General features: G+C 42.1%; 1 protein-coding gene across 5 annotated transcripts in view; it reads right to left on the reverse strand.

Moving 5' to 3' along the window:
• LOC140731911 (protein CASP-like) overlaps nucleotides 1-15,804 on the reverse strand; it is a 725,429-nt gene that overhangs the window by 138,351 nt on the left and 571,274 nt on the right. The gene's annotated exons all lie outside the window — the stretch shown is intronic.

The raw sequence follows: 15,804 nt of genomic DNA on the forward strand, positions 1-15,804 counted from the left end.
CAAGAATGATAATTCCTCAGTTGGTATTGATGTACGGCATTCAGGTTTAATCCGGGATGGGAGACACAAACTTGCGGTCAAATGTTCAAATTGAGTCATATATGTAAAAGAAAATATGAAAAAAAACTGCAGATGCTAGAAAAATGAAATACAACTGAAAATATTGGAAATATTCAGCAGATCAGGTTAGATCTGTGGAAAAAGAAACATACATTTCAGGTTGGAGATGCTTTGTCAGAACTGGAAAGGAGATAAAATAATAGACAATAGGTGCAGGAGTGGGCCATTCAGCCCTTCGTGCCAGCACCACCATTCAATGTGATCATGGCTGATCATCCACAATCAGTACCCCATTCCTGCCTTCTCCCCATATCCCTTGACCCCATATCTTTAAGAGCTCTATCTAACTCTTTCTTGAAAGCATCCAGAGAATTGGCCTCCACTGCCTTCTGAGGCAGAGCATTCCATAGATCCACAACTCTCTGGGTGAAATAGTTTTTCCTGAACTCTGTTCTAAATGGCCTACCCGTTATTCTTAAACTGTGGCCTCTGGTTCTGGATTCCCCCAACATCGGGAACATGTTTCCTGCCTCTAGTGTGTCCAATCCCTTAATAATCTTATATATTTCAATCAGATCTCCTCTCATCCTTCTAAATTCCAGTGTATACAAGCCCAGTCACTCCAATCTTTCAACATATGACAGTCCTGCCATCCCGGGAATCAACCTCATGAACCTATGCTGCACTCCCTCAATAGCAAGAATTTCCTTCCTCAAATTTGGAGACCAAAACTGAACACAGTACTCTAGGTGTGGTCTCACCAGGGCCCTGTACAACTGCAGAAGGACCTCTTTGCTCCTATACTCAACTCCCCTTGTTATGAAGGCCAACATGCCATTAGCTTTCTTCACTGCCTGCTGTACCTGCATGCTTACTTTCAGTGACTGATGAACAAGGACACCTAGATCTCGTTGTACTTCCCCTTTTCCTAACTTGACACCATTCAGATAGTAATCTGCTTTCCTGTTCTTGCCACCAAAGTGGATAACCTCACCTTTATCCCTATTAAACTGCATCTGCCATACATTTGCCCACTCACCCAACCTGTCCAGGTCACCCTGCATTCTCCTAACATCCTCCTCATATTTCATGCTGCCACCCAGCTTTGTGTCATCTGCAAATTTGCTAATGTTACTTTTAACCCCTTCATCTAAATCATTAATGTATATTGTAAATAGCTGTTATTATTTTATATTATATTTTTATATAATTACATAATTTTATATAATTATTTTTATATTAAAATAAGCTTGTTAAGCTGCAGGGATAGTGTGGGGAGAGAATGTCTCTGTTAGGACACCCTTCTGTTGAAGGGTTTCTGACCTGAAATGTTAACTTTTTCTCTTCCCACGGATGCAGCCTGACCACCTGAGTATTTCCAGCATTTTGTTCATTACTTCACAATTTAAATTTCCTTTTAACTCCCTGTGCAATATTGACCTGGGACATGAGATACTGTGTCTTTTTTTTAACTGCAGATTACATGCATCAAACAAACCAAAGTGACACCTTTCTGATTCCACATCTTGGTGATTTTGAAAGATACTGCCCTATTAATTATTTATCATTTTATATACTTGGTTAAAGGAAAACTCTCTAGTAGCAATCAGACCAAACATAACCATTCCACTCATTTGAGATCAAAAGAAGGTAAAGCATTGCATGCAACTGAAAAAGATACAACCATTTGTAAAGGTATGCAAGAAAATAGATATAGGTGCAGAAGGACACACAGCTACTCACGCATGTTCTTCATTCAGTAAGACTGTGGCTGATCTCAGCATTTGCCTAAATTCCCGTCCCAACCAACCCCTTTGACTCTCGCTTTCCCTGTAGTCTTAAAAATATGTCAGCCTCAGCCCTGAAATACTCAATAACTCAGTATCTACAACTCTCTGGCAAATAGAATTCCAAAGATTCCCAGCCACACAAAATAATACTTTTCCTTAACTAAATCTATGCTTATTTCCCCTCCCCTCTGGATTTCCCTAGCAGGAGGCATGTTTTCAGTTTTGTGCAGCCAAGCACCAATTCTTTAGAATAGCACATTCCATTGGCAGAAACACCGACTCCATTCAAGAGCATTCTTCACTCAGCTGAATTGACACTTCACTTCCTTCTGCACTTTATATTTAGATCTGACTTCATCAATATCCCTGGCAGTCCATTCTAGGGTCTAGGGTAAAAATCTTTCCACATGACAGTTTTGATACTTAATGCTAATTATCTCATACTGTATCTTCTCGTCCATAACATTTCCTCTAGCAGGAACAAGCTCTCAATATATTGATAATCATGATTTCAAGTCACTGAATCAAATCCCCTCACAACCTCCTCTAGTCCAAGGTGAACAACTTAAGCTTCCCTTGTCTATTTGCATGACTGAAGTCCCTCTACTTTGGAATCTTTTCTGTGAATCCCTTTTCCACTCTATCCAAAGTCACCATGCTTTACCTAAAGTGTGGCTCCATAACTGACATCATAAGACCATAAGATAAAGGAGCAGAAGTAGGCCATTCAGCTCATTGAGTCTGCTCCACCATTCAATCATGGGTTGATCCAATTCTTTCAGTCATCTCCTCTCCCCTGCCTTCTCCCCATACCCTTTGATGCCCTGGCTAATCAAGAACCTATCTCTGCCTTAAATGCACCCAATGACTTGCACAGCTGCTAGTAGCAACAAATTCCACAGATTCACCACCCTCTGACTAAAGCAATTTCTCCACATCTCTTTTCTAAATGGACGTCCTCGAATCCTGAAGTCGGGCCCTCTTGTCCTAGATTCCCCTACCATGGGAAATAACTTTGCCTTATCTAATCTGTTTAGGCCTTTTAACATTCGGAATGTTTCTATGAGATCCCCTCTCATTCTCCTGGACTCCAGGGGATATAACCCAAGAGCTGCCACACGTTCCTCATAGAGTAACCCTTTCATTCCTGGAATCATTCTCGTGAATCTTCTCTGAACTTTCTCCAACGTCAGTATATCCTTTCTAAAATAAGGAGCCCAAAAATGCACTCGACACACAATACTCCAAGTGTAGTCTCATGAGTGCCTTTTTGAGCCTCAACATTACAACCTTACTCTTATATGCTATATCTCCAGAAATAAATGCCAAAAATGCATCCACCTTCTTCACCACCGACTCAACCTGGAGGCTAACCTTTAGGGTATCTTGCACAAGGACTCCCAAGTCCTTTTGCATCTCTGTATTTTGAATTCTCTCCACATCTAAATAATAGTCTGTTTGTTTATTTCGTCCACCAAAGTGCATGACCATACACTTTCCAACACTGTATTTTATTTGCCACTTCTTTGCCCATTCCCCTAAACTATCTAAGTCTCTCTACAGGCTCTCTTGTTTCCTCAACACTACCTGCTCCTCCACCTATCTTTGTATCATCGACAAATTTAGCCACAAATCTATTAATCCCATAGTCCAAATCATTGATATACATCGTAAAAAGTAGTGGTTCCAGCACTGACCCTTGTGGAACTCCACTGGTAATCGGCAGCCAGCCAGAATAGGATCCCTTTATTCCCACTCTCTGTTTTCTGCCGATCAACCCATGCTCCACCCATGCTAGTAACTCCCCTGTAATTCCATGGGCTCTTATCTTGCTAAGCAGCCTCATGTGCGGCATCTTGTCAAAGGCCTTCTGAAAATCCAAGTACATCACATCTACTGCATCTCCTTTGTCTACCCTACTTGTAATTTCCTCAAAAAAATTGCAGGTTAGTCAAGCAGGATTTTCCTTTCAGGAAACCATGTTGACTTTGGCCTATCTTGTCATGTGCCTCCAGGTACTCCGTAATCTCATCCCTAACAATCGATTCCAACAACTTTCCAACCACTGATGTCAGGCTAACAGGTCTACAGTTTCCTTTCTGCTGCCTCCCACTCTTCTTAAATAGTAGAGTAACATTTGCAATTTTCCAGTTATCCGGTACAATGTCAGAATCTATCGATTCTTGAAAGATCATTGTTAATGCCTCTGCAATCTCTCCAGTTACTTCCTTCAGAACCTGAGGGTGCATTCCATCAGATCCAGGAGATTTATCCACCCTCAGACCATTAAGCTTCCTGAGCACTTTCTCAGTCGTAATTTCCACTGCACATACTCCACTTTCCTGACACTCTTGAATGTCCTGTATACCACAGATGTCTCTCACTGTGAAGACAGATGGAAAATATGCATTCAGTTCCTCTGTCATCTCTGCATCTCTCATTACAATATCTCCAGTATCATTTTCTATTGGTCCTTCATCTACCCCCAACTCTCTTTTAACATTTATATACTTAAAAAAGCCTTTAGTATCTTCTTTGATATTATTCGCCAGCTTCCTTTCATAATTCATCTTTTCTTTCCTAATGACCTCCTCAGTTTCCTTCTGCAAGTTTTTAAAAGCTTCCCAATCCTCTATCTACCTACTAGCTTTGGCTTCCTTGTATGCCCTCTCTTTTGTTTTTACTTTGGCTCTGACTTCATTTGTCAGCCACAGTAGTGTCCTTCTTCCATACAAAAATTTCTTCTTATTTGGAATATATCTGTCTTGCACTTCCCTCATTTTTTGCAGAAACTCCGGCCATTGCTGCTCTGCTGTCCTTCCTGCTAGAATCCCTTTCCAGTCACCTTTGGCCAGTTCCCCTCTCATGCCATTGTAATTTACTTTATTCCACTGAAATAACGACACATTGGAATTTAGTTTTTCCTTCTCAAATTTCAAATTGAACTCGATCATATTGTGATCACTGTTCCCTAAAGGTTTCTTAACTTTAAGCTCTCTTATCACCTCTGGATTATTGCACAACACTCAATCCAGAAATGCAGATCCACTAGTGGGCTCAACTACACAACTGAGTGACGCTACAGTCATGGCCAATCCAGTACAAAAGACCAATTAGTACTTCCTGCTCTTAAGCTCTGTGCCTTTACTTGTTTCTAAATCTGAGGTTCCTGCACTTTAACCACCATCTCAACCTGTCCTGTCACTTACAGTTCAGTGTGCACCATGTACCCCAGACCTCCCTGTTCTTGTGGACATTTTAGTATTTCTCTCTTCTCATTCTTCCTACCAAAATGTAACACTTCAAGTTCTCAGCATTACTTTTCATCTGCCATCAGTCCCTTCTCCATTCACCTGTCCACAGCCTAAGGACCATAGTCTAATGTCAAATACCGGGAAGGTTATGACAGAAACAAAAGATCTCCTTGGTATTCATCAGAAACAGTGAAGGCACTTACAAATTTACAGCATTTAAAACATTTAGGGGGAGATTGAAAATCTGGTTGAGTGCTATCACAATAACATCTCACTCAACATTAGCAAAACAAAGAGCTGATTATTGAATACTAGAGGAAGAAACTGGGGGCCTATTAGCGGATCAGACAGGGTCAGTAGTTTTATATTCCTGGCTGTTATATCAGAGGATCTGTCCTGGGACTAGCATAATATTTCAAAGAAAGCACAGCAGCACCTCTATTTTCCTAGAAGTTTTCTTGATTCAGCATGTCATCTATAACTGACAAACCTGTACAGATGTAAAGCGGAGAGTATCCTCACTGGTTGCATCACACTCTGATAATGGAAGCACCAGTGCCCAAGAATGGAAAAGCTTTCAAAAAGTGGTAGACATAGCCCAGTACATCACAGGAAAAGCACTCCCCACCATTGAGCACATCTACGAAGAGCTCTGTCACAAGAAAGCAGCATCTAGCAACAAGAACGCCCTCTACCCAGGTCATGTTCTCTTCTCACTGCTAACATCAGGAAGGATGTACTGGAGCCTTAAGTCCAATACCATCAGGTTCAGGAATACTTATTACCCTTCGACTATCAGGCTGCTGAACCAGCTTGAACATCTTCACTCACCAAGATACTGAACGGATCACTGAATACAACCTATGGACTCAGTATCAAGGGCTCTACAATTCGTGTCCTCAAGCAGGCTTGGGAGCGAGAGATTTAAAAAAGGAGCTTTCGTTTTTTTCAGCAGTGTAGTTGCAATTCATTAGCAAAGGCAAATAAGAACAAGGCACGGAGAAGTGGAGTGGCCATTGTGGGAGTGGATCAAGGTTAGAGTAGGAGAGCTTTGGCTCATCAGGCTTCAATGAGAACAGGAGTGGGTGAGGTAAGTACCTGATGAGTTCTACTTCTTCTTTTTGCATCTCCTTCATTCTTTCTCTGTTAGTGCATTGGTAGAGCAGTGAGGATGGCTCCAGGGGCAGTGTTGTGTCCTTTGCATGAGATGTGGGAATTCTGGAAGACCTCCAGCCTCCTGGATAACTATATCTGCACCAAGCCTAACGAGAAGGTGATAGATAGGAACTACAGGGAGGTGGAAGCCCCAACTTACAGGAGGCCAGTACCTGGGTGACTATTAGGAGTGGGAAAAGAAATGGGCAGCAAACACAGAGTACCCCTATGGCTGTTCCTCTCAATACTTACTCAATAATAAGTATACCACTTCAGCGGTGTTGGGGAAAGGAGGTGAATGATCGACCGACCACAGGGGACCGCAGTAATCAGTTCTCTGGCACTGTGCCTCAGAAGGAAGGGGGAAGAAGAGGACTAGCAGTAGTGACAGAATAGTGTTAGAAGAGTAGACACAAGATTCTGTGGACATAATAGACACCCGGATAATGTGCTACTTCCAAGGATTGGGTCCACAACTTTCTAAAGGGGGAGGGTGAGAAGCCAGAATTCTTGGTACGTATTGGCTCCAATGACATAGGTAGGAAAAGCAAGGATACTCTGAGGAGAGAATTGAAAGAGGTTCATAGAAAGCTGAAAAGCAGGACCTGCAGGATAGTAATACATGGATTGCTGTCTGTGCCATGTGCCAGTGATATACTTATTATAGAGGGGAACACTACATGGATATCCTGGATTTGCTCCCATTTCCTATGTAAGGGATGGGCTACACCTGAACCCAAGGGGGGCCAATATCCTTGCAGGCAGGTTTAAATTAGGGGTTGGGATGGGAAGGCTGTCAGAGGTTACAGCAGGACATCAATAGGATGCAAAACTGGGCTGAGAAGTGGCAGATGGAGTTCAATCCAGATAAGTGTGAAGTGGTTCATTTTGGTAGGTCAAATATGATGGCAGTATATAGTATTAATGGTAAGACTCTTGGCAATGTGGAGGATCAGAGGGATCTTGGGGGTCCGTGTCCATAGGATACTCAAAACTGCTGCGCAGGTTAACTAAGTGGTTAAGAAGGCATATGGTGCATTGCCCTTCATCAACCAATGGGACTGAGTTCAAGAGCCGTGGGGTAATTTTACAGCTGTATAGGACCCTTATCAGACCACATTAGAAAGGCTGCGGTGGAGATTTACAAGGATTGGGGAGCATGCCTTATGAGAATAGGTTGAGTGAACTTGGCCTTTTCTTGGAGCAATGGAGGATGAGAGGTGACCTGATAGAGGTTTATAAGACGATGAGATTGATCATTGATCATTGATCCCAGGGCTGAAATGACTAACATGTTAAGGTACTTGGAAGTAGGTACAGAGGGGATGTCAGGGGTACATTTTTTTAAACGCAGAGAGTGGTGAGTGCGCGGAATGGGCTGCCGGCAATGGTGGTGGAGGCAGATACAATAGGGTCTTTAAAGAGGCTCCCGGATAGGTACATAGTGCTTAGAAAAATAGAGGGCTATGGGTAATCCAAGGTAATTTCTAAAGTAAATACTTGTTTGGCACAGCATTGTGGGCCGAAGGGCCTGCATTGTGCTGTAGGTTTTCTTTGTTTCTATGTTTTTACTTCTCTTCTAATATCTGTACATCTGTGCACTTGTAATGCTGTGGTGACACTGTAATTTCCTTTGGGATCAATATAGTATCTATCTAATCTAATCTGATACAGGACTGAAGGTGTTACATTAGAATGCATGCAGTACATGGAATAAGGCAGATGATCTTGTTGTGCAGTTAAGATATTGGCAAGTATGACATTGTGGGCATCACTGAGTCATGGCTGGAAGAAAATTATACTTGGGAGGTTAACATTCAAGGATACACATTGTATCAAAGGACCGGAAGTTAGAAAGAGGGTGTGGTGTGGCTCTATTGCTAAACAATGAAATCAAATACTTAAGAGAGAGGTGACGTAGGACTGGAAAATGTAGAATCCTTGTCAGTAGAGTTTAGGGAAAAAGACCCTGATGGGAGCTATATAAAGGCCTCTGACAGCAGTCAGGATGTGAGCTACAAATTACAACAGGAGATAGAAAAGGCATGTCAAAAAGGCAATGTTATAATAGTCATGGGAGATTTCAATATGCCAAACGATTGGGAAAATCAGATTAGTGCTAGATTGCAAGAGAGAGAAGGCCTACAAGATGTCTTTTTTAGAGCAGGGGATCAGCTATTCTGGATTAGGTGTTGTGTAATGAACCTGATTTGATTAGGAAGCTTAATTTGGAGGCAGTGGACATAATATGATAGAACTCACTGTCTAATTTGAGTAGAAGAAGCTGAAGTCACATTTAGAACTGACTAGAGAGCTTAAGGTAAAAGAACCCAAGGGGAAAGTGATCATAATATTATCAAATTCATCCTGCAATTTGAGAGGAAAAGCTGAAGTCAGATGTATTAGTATTACAATGCTGTAAAGGGAATTAGAGAGGTAAGAGAGAGGAGCTGGCCAAAGTTGTTTGAAGGGAACACTAGCAGAGATGATAGAAACATAGAAAACCTACAGCACAATACAGGCCCTTCGGCCCACAAAATTGTGCTGAACATGTCCTTACCTTAGAAATTACTAGACTTACCCATGGCCCTCTATTTTTCTATACTCCATGTACCTATCCAAAAGTCTCTTAACAGAACCTATTGTATCCGCCTCCTCCACCGTTGCTGGTAGCCCATTCCACGCACTCACCACTCTTTGAGTTAAAAACTTACCCCTGACATCTCCTCTGTACCTACTCCCCAGCACCTTAAACCTGTGTCCTCTTGTGGCAACCATTTCAGCCTTGGGAAAAAGCCTCTAACTATCCACATGATCAATGCCTCTCATCATCTTATACACCTCTATCAGGCCATCTCTCATCCTCTGTGGCTCCAAGGAAAATAGGCCAAGTTCAGTCAACCTGTTTTCATAAGGCATGCTCCCTAATCCAGGCAACATCCTTGTAAATCTCCTCTGCACCCTTTCTATGGCTTCCACATCCTTCCTGTAATGAGTCGACCAGAACTGAGCACAGATGATGACACAGTAGAAATGACTGGAGTTTCTGGGTGCAATTTGGAAGGCGCAGGATAAACGTATCCCAAAGAAGGAGCATTCTAAAAGCAAGATGACACAACCATTGCAGACAAGGGAAGTTAATGCCAATATAAAAGCAAAAGAGAGGGCAAATAATAGAGCAAAAAACTGTGGGAAGTTAAAGGATTGGGAAAACTTTAAAAAAGCAACAAAAGGCAACCATGGGGTGTGGGAGTGGGAGAGATGGAACATGAAGGTAATCCTGCCAATAATATCAAAGAGAATATGAAAAGTATTTTCAGATATATAAAGTGTAAAAGAAAGGCGAGAGTAAATATTGGACTGCTAGAAAATGACAATGGAGTGGTAGTAATAGGCAACAGGAAAATGGCAGATGAACTGAATGTATGTTACACCAGTCTTCACTGCGGAAGACACTGCGTATGCTGTAAATTTGAAAGTGTCAGGGGGCAGAATTGACTGCAGTTGCTTACACTAGGGAGAAGGTACTCGGGAGTCTGAAAGGTCAGAAGGTACACAAGCTGCCTGGATGAGATGGCCTACCATTCAGGGTTCTGAAAGAGCTGGCTGAAGAGAGTGGGAAGGCATTAGTAACAATCTTTCAAGAATCACTAGAATCTGACATGGTTCTGGAGGACTGGAAAATTGCAGATGTTACTCCACTCTTCAACAAGGGAGGGAGGCAGAAGAAAGGAAACAGTGGTTGTGAGAATGTTGGGAGTCAACTGTTAAGGTTGTGGTTTTGGGGTACTTGGAGACACATAATAAAAAAGGTCATAGTCAGCATGGTTTCCTGGGGAAAATGTTGCCTGACAAATCTGTTGGAATTCTTTGAAGAAATAACAAGCAGGATAGACAAAGGAGAATTGATGGATGTTGTATACTTGGATTTTCAGAGGAGTGGCAGAGGAGTTGAAAGATAGAGCATATAGATTGGTAGATACACTCAAGTTGCAGGACTTAAGAAATTGGGTGGCAGCTAGGAAGGGGAATGGAGTGCAGAGTATCCCTGTGGCCATTCCCATCAACAACAGGTAGACCACTTTGGATACAGTTGAGGGGGATAACCTGGCAGAGGAAAGTCACAGTGGTTAGATCTCTGGCACTGAATCTGGCTCTGGAATCAGAAGAGAAGGTGGGGGTAAGAGGCTAGATGTTCCGATAGGGGATTTGTTAGTTAGGGGAACAGAAAGGAGTTTCTGTGGATGAGAACAAGATTTCTGGATTGGATGCTGCCTCCTGAGAGTCAAGGTCTAGGATATCTTGGATTGAGTCCTCAGCATTCTTAGTGGTAGAGTGACAGCCTGAGGTCATGGTCCATGTAGGTAACAATGACATGGGTTAGAAGAGTGACAAGGTTCTGCAAGGTGAGTTCAGGGAGTTAGGTGCTAAGCTAAAAGGCAGGACTTCCAGTGTTGTGATCTCAGAATTGCTACCTGTGCTATGTGCCAGTGAGGCCAAAAGTACAAAGAATATGTGGTTTTACACATATCTAAGGAGTTGGTATAGGATCATTGGATTATTGAGGTCTCTTCCAGGTAAGGTGGGACCTGTATAGAAGAGACAGTTTGCACCTGAACAAGAAGGGGACTAATATCCTAGTGGGAAGGTTTGCTAGTGTTGTACACAGGGTGGTAAACTAGAGTTGCAACAGGATGGAAACCAGAGTGCCAGAACAGACAATGAAGAGGTTGTGCTGACAGATGTTTTAAGACTTCAGACAAAGTCAGGAATCAAAAGGTGGAGCACGGTGTGACTAATGTCCTGAGCTGCATATTCTTACATATTTCAATGTAAGAATTATCGTAGGAAAAGGCACATGAGTTCAGGGCATGGACCAACAACTGGAATTATGATATTGTAATCATTAGTAAGGCTTGGTTACAGGAGGGGCAGGACTGGCAGCACAAAATTCCAGGGATCCCATAATTTGATGCGACAGAGTGGTAAGTACTAAAGGAGGAGATGTGGTGTTACTAGTCAGGGAAAATGTCATGTCAGTACTCAGTGAGGGCAGACTGAAGAACTCGTCGAGTGTGGCGTTATGGATGGAGTTGAGCAATAACAAAGATATGACCATATTAACGGGGAACATTACAAACCACTCAACAGTCCGAGGCATCTAGAGGAACAAATCCGTAGAGAGAAAGCTGACTGTTGCAAGAAACATGAGGTTTATATAGCAGGTGATTTTAACTTTCTGCATATTAACTGGGATTCCCATTCTACAAAAGTTCTAGATGAGGTAGCGTTTGTAAATTGTTTTCTTAATCAGTACATAGAAGTTCCAATGAGAGAATGTGCGATACTTGGTCTATTAGAAAAGAAGACAAGGCAATTGACAAAAGTTTGTACAGGTGAACACTTGGCATCTAGTGATCATAATGCAATTAGTTTTAAAGCAAATAAGCAAAAAGATACATCTGGTCCATGGGCTGAGATTCTAAATTGGAGAAAAGACAACTTTGATGGTATTGGAAAGGATCTGGCAAGTGTGGATTCAGACACAAACAAGAGAATATCTGCAGATGCTGGAAATCCAAGCAACACACAAAATGCTGGAGGAACTCAGCAGGCCAGGCAGAATCTAGGGTCTCGGCCCAAGTTGTTGACTGTACTTTTTTCCATAGATGCTGATTGGTCTGATGAGTTCCTCCAAAATTTTGTGTTTGTTGCGTGGATTGGGACAGGCTGTCTTCTATAAAGTAAGGCAAAATGGCATTAACTTCATGGTCTCTATATAGATTACAGAGAAGGAGGTATCTTGAGGCAAATTCAGGTGGATAAACCCTCAGGGTCTGACAAAAGTGTTACTTTGGATTCAGTGCAAGTGCAGAAATTGCCAGGGCTTAGCAGAGATATTTAAATCATCCTTAGCGACAGGTGAGGTGCTAGAGGACTGGAAGATAGCCAATATTGTAAGATAGCCAATGTAAGTCAGGCTCCAAGAATAAACCAGGAAATTATCGGCTGATAAGTATGATATCAATTATGGAGAAAGTTATTGGAAGGACCGGATATATAAGTATTTGGATAGACATGGACAGGATATATGAGTATTTGGATAGTGCATGGTAGGTTGTGTCTAACCAACCTTACAGAGTTTTTTGAGGAAGTTATCAAGGAAGGTTGATAAAGATAAGGCAGTAGATGTTGTTTACATGGACTTTAACAAGGCACTTGACAAGGTCCTGTATAGGAGGTTGGTCAAGAGAGTTCAGGAGCTTGCCATTCAAGATAGAAACAGAAAACCTACAGCACAATACAGGCCCTTCAGTCCACAAAGTTGTGCAGAACATGTCTCAACCTTAGAAACTACTAGGCTTACCCATAGCCCTCTATTTTTCTAAGCTCCATGCACCTATCCAAAAGTCTCTTAAAAGACCCGATCGTATCCGCCTCCACCACCATTGCCAGCAGCCCATTCCATGCACTTACCACTCTCTGAGTAAAAAACTTACCCCTGACATCTCCTCTGTACCTACTCCCCAGCACCTTAAACCTGTGTCCTCTTGTGGCAACCATTTCAGCCCTGGGAAAAAGCCCCTGACTATCCTCATTATCTTATACACCTCTATCAGGTCACCCCTTAACCTCTGTCGCTCAAAGGAGAAAAAGGATGAGTTCACTCAACCTATTCTTATAAGGCATGCTCCCCAATCCAGGCAACATCCTTGTAAATCTCCTCTGAGGTAGTAAATTCGATTAGACACTGGCTTTGTGCGAGAAGCCAGAGAGTGGTAGTAGATAGCTGCCCCTCTGACTGAAGGCCTGTGACTAGTGGTGTGCCACAGGGATCGGTGCTGGGTCTGTTGTTGTTTGTCATCTATATCAAAGATCTGGATGATGATGCAGTTAAATGGATCAGAAAATATGGGGATGACACCAAGATTTAAGGTGTAGTGGACAGCAAGGAAGACTGTCATAGCTAGCAGTGGAATTTGTACTAGCAGGAAAAATGGTCTGAGAAATGGCTGATGGAATTTAAAGCAGACAAATGTGAGGTGCTGCATTTCAGTAGTACCAACCTGAGTAGGTCTTACACAGTGCATGGCAGGGCACTGAGGAGTGAAGAAGAAAGTGAAGAAAAACAAAAGAATCTGGGATTACAGGTCCATAATTTATTGAAAGTGGCATCACAAGTAGATAGGATCATAAAGAAAGCTTTTGACACATTGGCCTTCATAAATCAAAGTATTGAGTAGAGGAGATGAGTGTTATGTTGAAGTTGTCTAAGATGTTGTTGAGACATAATTTGGAGTAATGCATGCAGTTTTGGTCACCTATCTACAGGAAAGACATAAATAGGGTTGAAGGAGTACAGACAAAATTTACAAGGATGTTGCCAGGTCTGGAGTACCTAAGTTACCTGAAAGATTGAACAGGTTTGGATTTTATTCCTTGGAATACAGAAGATCAAAAGGAGATTTGATAGAGGTTTACAAAATTATGAAGGGTATAGACAGGGCAAGTGCAAGCTTTTTTCCACTAAAGTTGGGTGAGAATACAAGAGGTCATAGATTAAGAGTGAAAGGCAAAAAATTTAAGGGAACATGAGAGGAAACCTTCTTGTGAAGTGGTTCATGAGAGTGTGGAACCAGCTGCCAGCGAAGCACGTGAACTTGATTTCAAAGTTTAAGAAAAGCTTGGCTAGGTATATGGATGGTAGGGATGTGGAAGTCTATGGTCCTGGTGCAGGTCAATGGGAGTAAGCAGTTGAAATGGCTAGGCACATACTAGATGGGCTGAAGGGCCTGTTTCTGTGCTGTACTTTTCTATGACTCTAAAGCCTCTGGCAAAATGCTGCAGATTAGGCAGCTTAACAAGACAAGAGCCCATGGTGGTTAGGGGAAGATAGTAGCCTCAATAGAGCATTGGCTGATTGGCAGGAGGTAAACGGTGGGAACAAAGGGAGCCTTTTCTGGTGGTCTGCCTGTGACTACTGATATTCCACAGGGGTCAATGTTGGGACTGCTTCTTTTTACATTGTATGTTAAGAAGTGGATGACGGAATTGACCGCTATGTGGCCAAGTTTGTGGACAATATGAAGATAGGTAGAGGGACAGGTAGCGTTGAGGAAGCAGGGAGGCTGCGGAAGGACTTACAGATTAAGAAAATGGATAAAGAAGTGACAGAATAGTGTCGGGAAATGTATGGTCATGCAGTCTGGTAAAAGGAATTATAGGGGAAGAAAATATAAAAATCTGAGGTACAAAGGTACTTGGGAGTTCTTGTGCAGAATTCCCAAAAAGGTTCAATTTGCAGGTTGAGTTGGCGGTGAGAAATGCAAATGCACTGTTAACATTCATTTCGAGAGGACTCGAATATAAAAACAAGCACATAATGCTGAGGATTTATAAGGCACTGCTGAGGCCTCACTTGGAATATTGTGAGCAGTTTTGGGGCCCTTATCTAATAAAGGATGTGCTGACACTGGAGAGATTACAGAGGAGGTCAATGAGAATGACTTCAGGAATGAAAGAATTATCGTATGGGGAGTGATTGATGGCTCTGGAACTTTGCTCACTGGAATATTGTTGTGTAGTGAATATACCCTGTTCATGTTCCATAATTTTTCAATTTCCTCTTTTAATTCAACATAGTTCAGGTGTTTTTCACGTACTGATTCCTGAACATTATGTGTGTTGGGAATGGCTATATCTATTAAGCAAGTTGTTCTTGCTTGTTTATCCTGTAATATTATAACTGGATGGTTAATTTAGATTGTCCCATCTGTAATAATGGATTAGTCATAACCATATAACAATTACGGCATGGGAACAGGCCATCTCAGCCCTTCTAGTCCGTGCCGAACGCTTACTCTCACCTAGTCCCATTGACCCGCACTCAGCCCATAACCCTCCATTCCTTTCCTGTCCGTATACCTATCCAATTTTACTTTAAATGACAATACCGAACCTGCCTCTACCACTTATACTGGAAGCTCGTTCCACACAGCTACCACTCTCTGAGTAAAGAAATTCCCCCTCATGTTACCCTTAAACTTTTGCCCCCTAACTCTCAACTCATGTCCTCTTGTCTGAAGCTCCCCTACTCTCAATGGAAAAAGCCTATCCATGTCAACTCTATCTATTCCCTTCATAATTTTAAATACCTCTATCAAGTCCCCCCTCAACCTTCTACGCTCCAAAGAATAAAGACCTAACTTGTTCAACCTTTCCCTGTAACTTAGGTGCTGAAACCCAGGTAAGATTCTAGTAAATCTTCTCTGTACTCTCTCTATTTTGTTGTAATGCCTTAGAATTACTCTTCCTATTAGCGTAGCTGGGGTGTCAGTTATGGCAGTGATATACTCCTTTTGCAGGGTGAGGAAAGTAACATCTGTGGGAAATGTGCCCAGTTGCAACTCCTGATTGGCAATGTGAAGAAGCTGAAGCTATAGTTAGACATATTTACGATCACCCAGGATGCAAAGAAAATCATAGATAAGAGTTTTAGTGAGATTATCAAACCTAAGGTGCAGGCAGCAGATAGCTGGATGACC

The sequence above is a fragment of the Hemitrygon akajei genome, chromosome 8 (genome assembly GCF_048418815.1).
Source record: "Hemitrygon akajei chromosome 8, sHemAka1.3, whole genome shotgun sequence".
NCBI lineage: Eukaryota > Metazoa > Chordata > Chondrichthyes > Myliobatiformes > Dasyatidae > Hemitrygon > Hemitrygon akajei.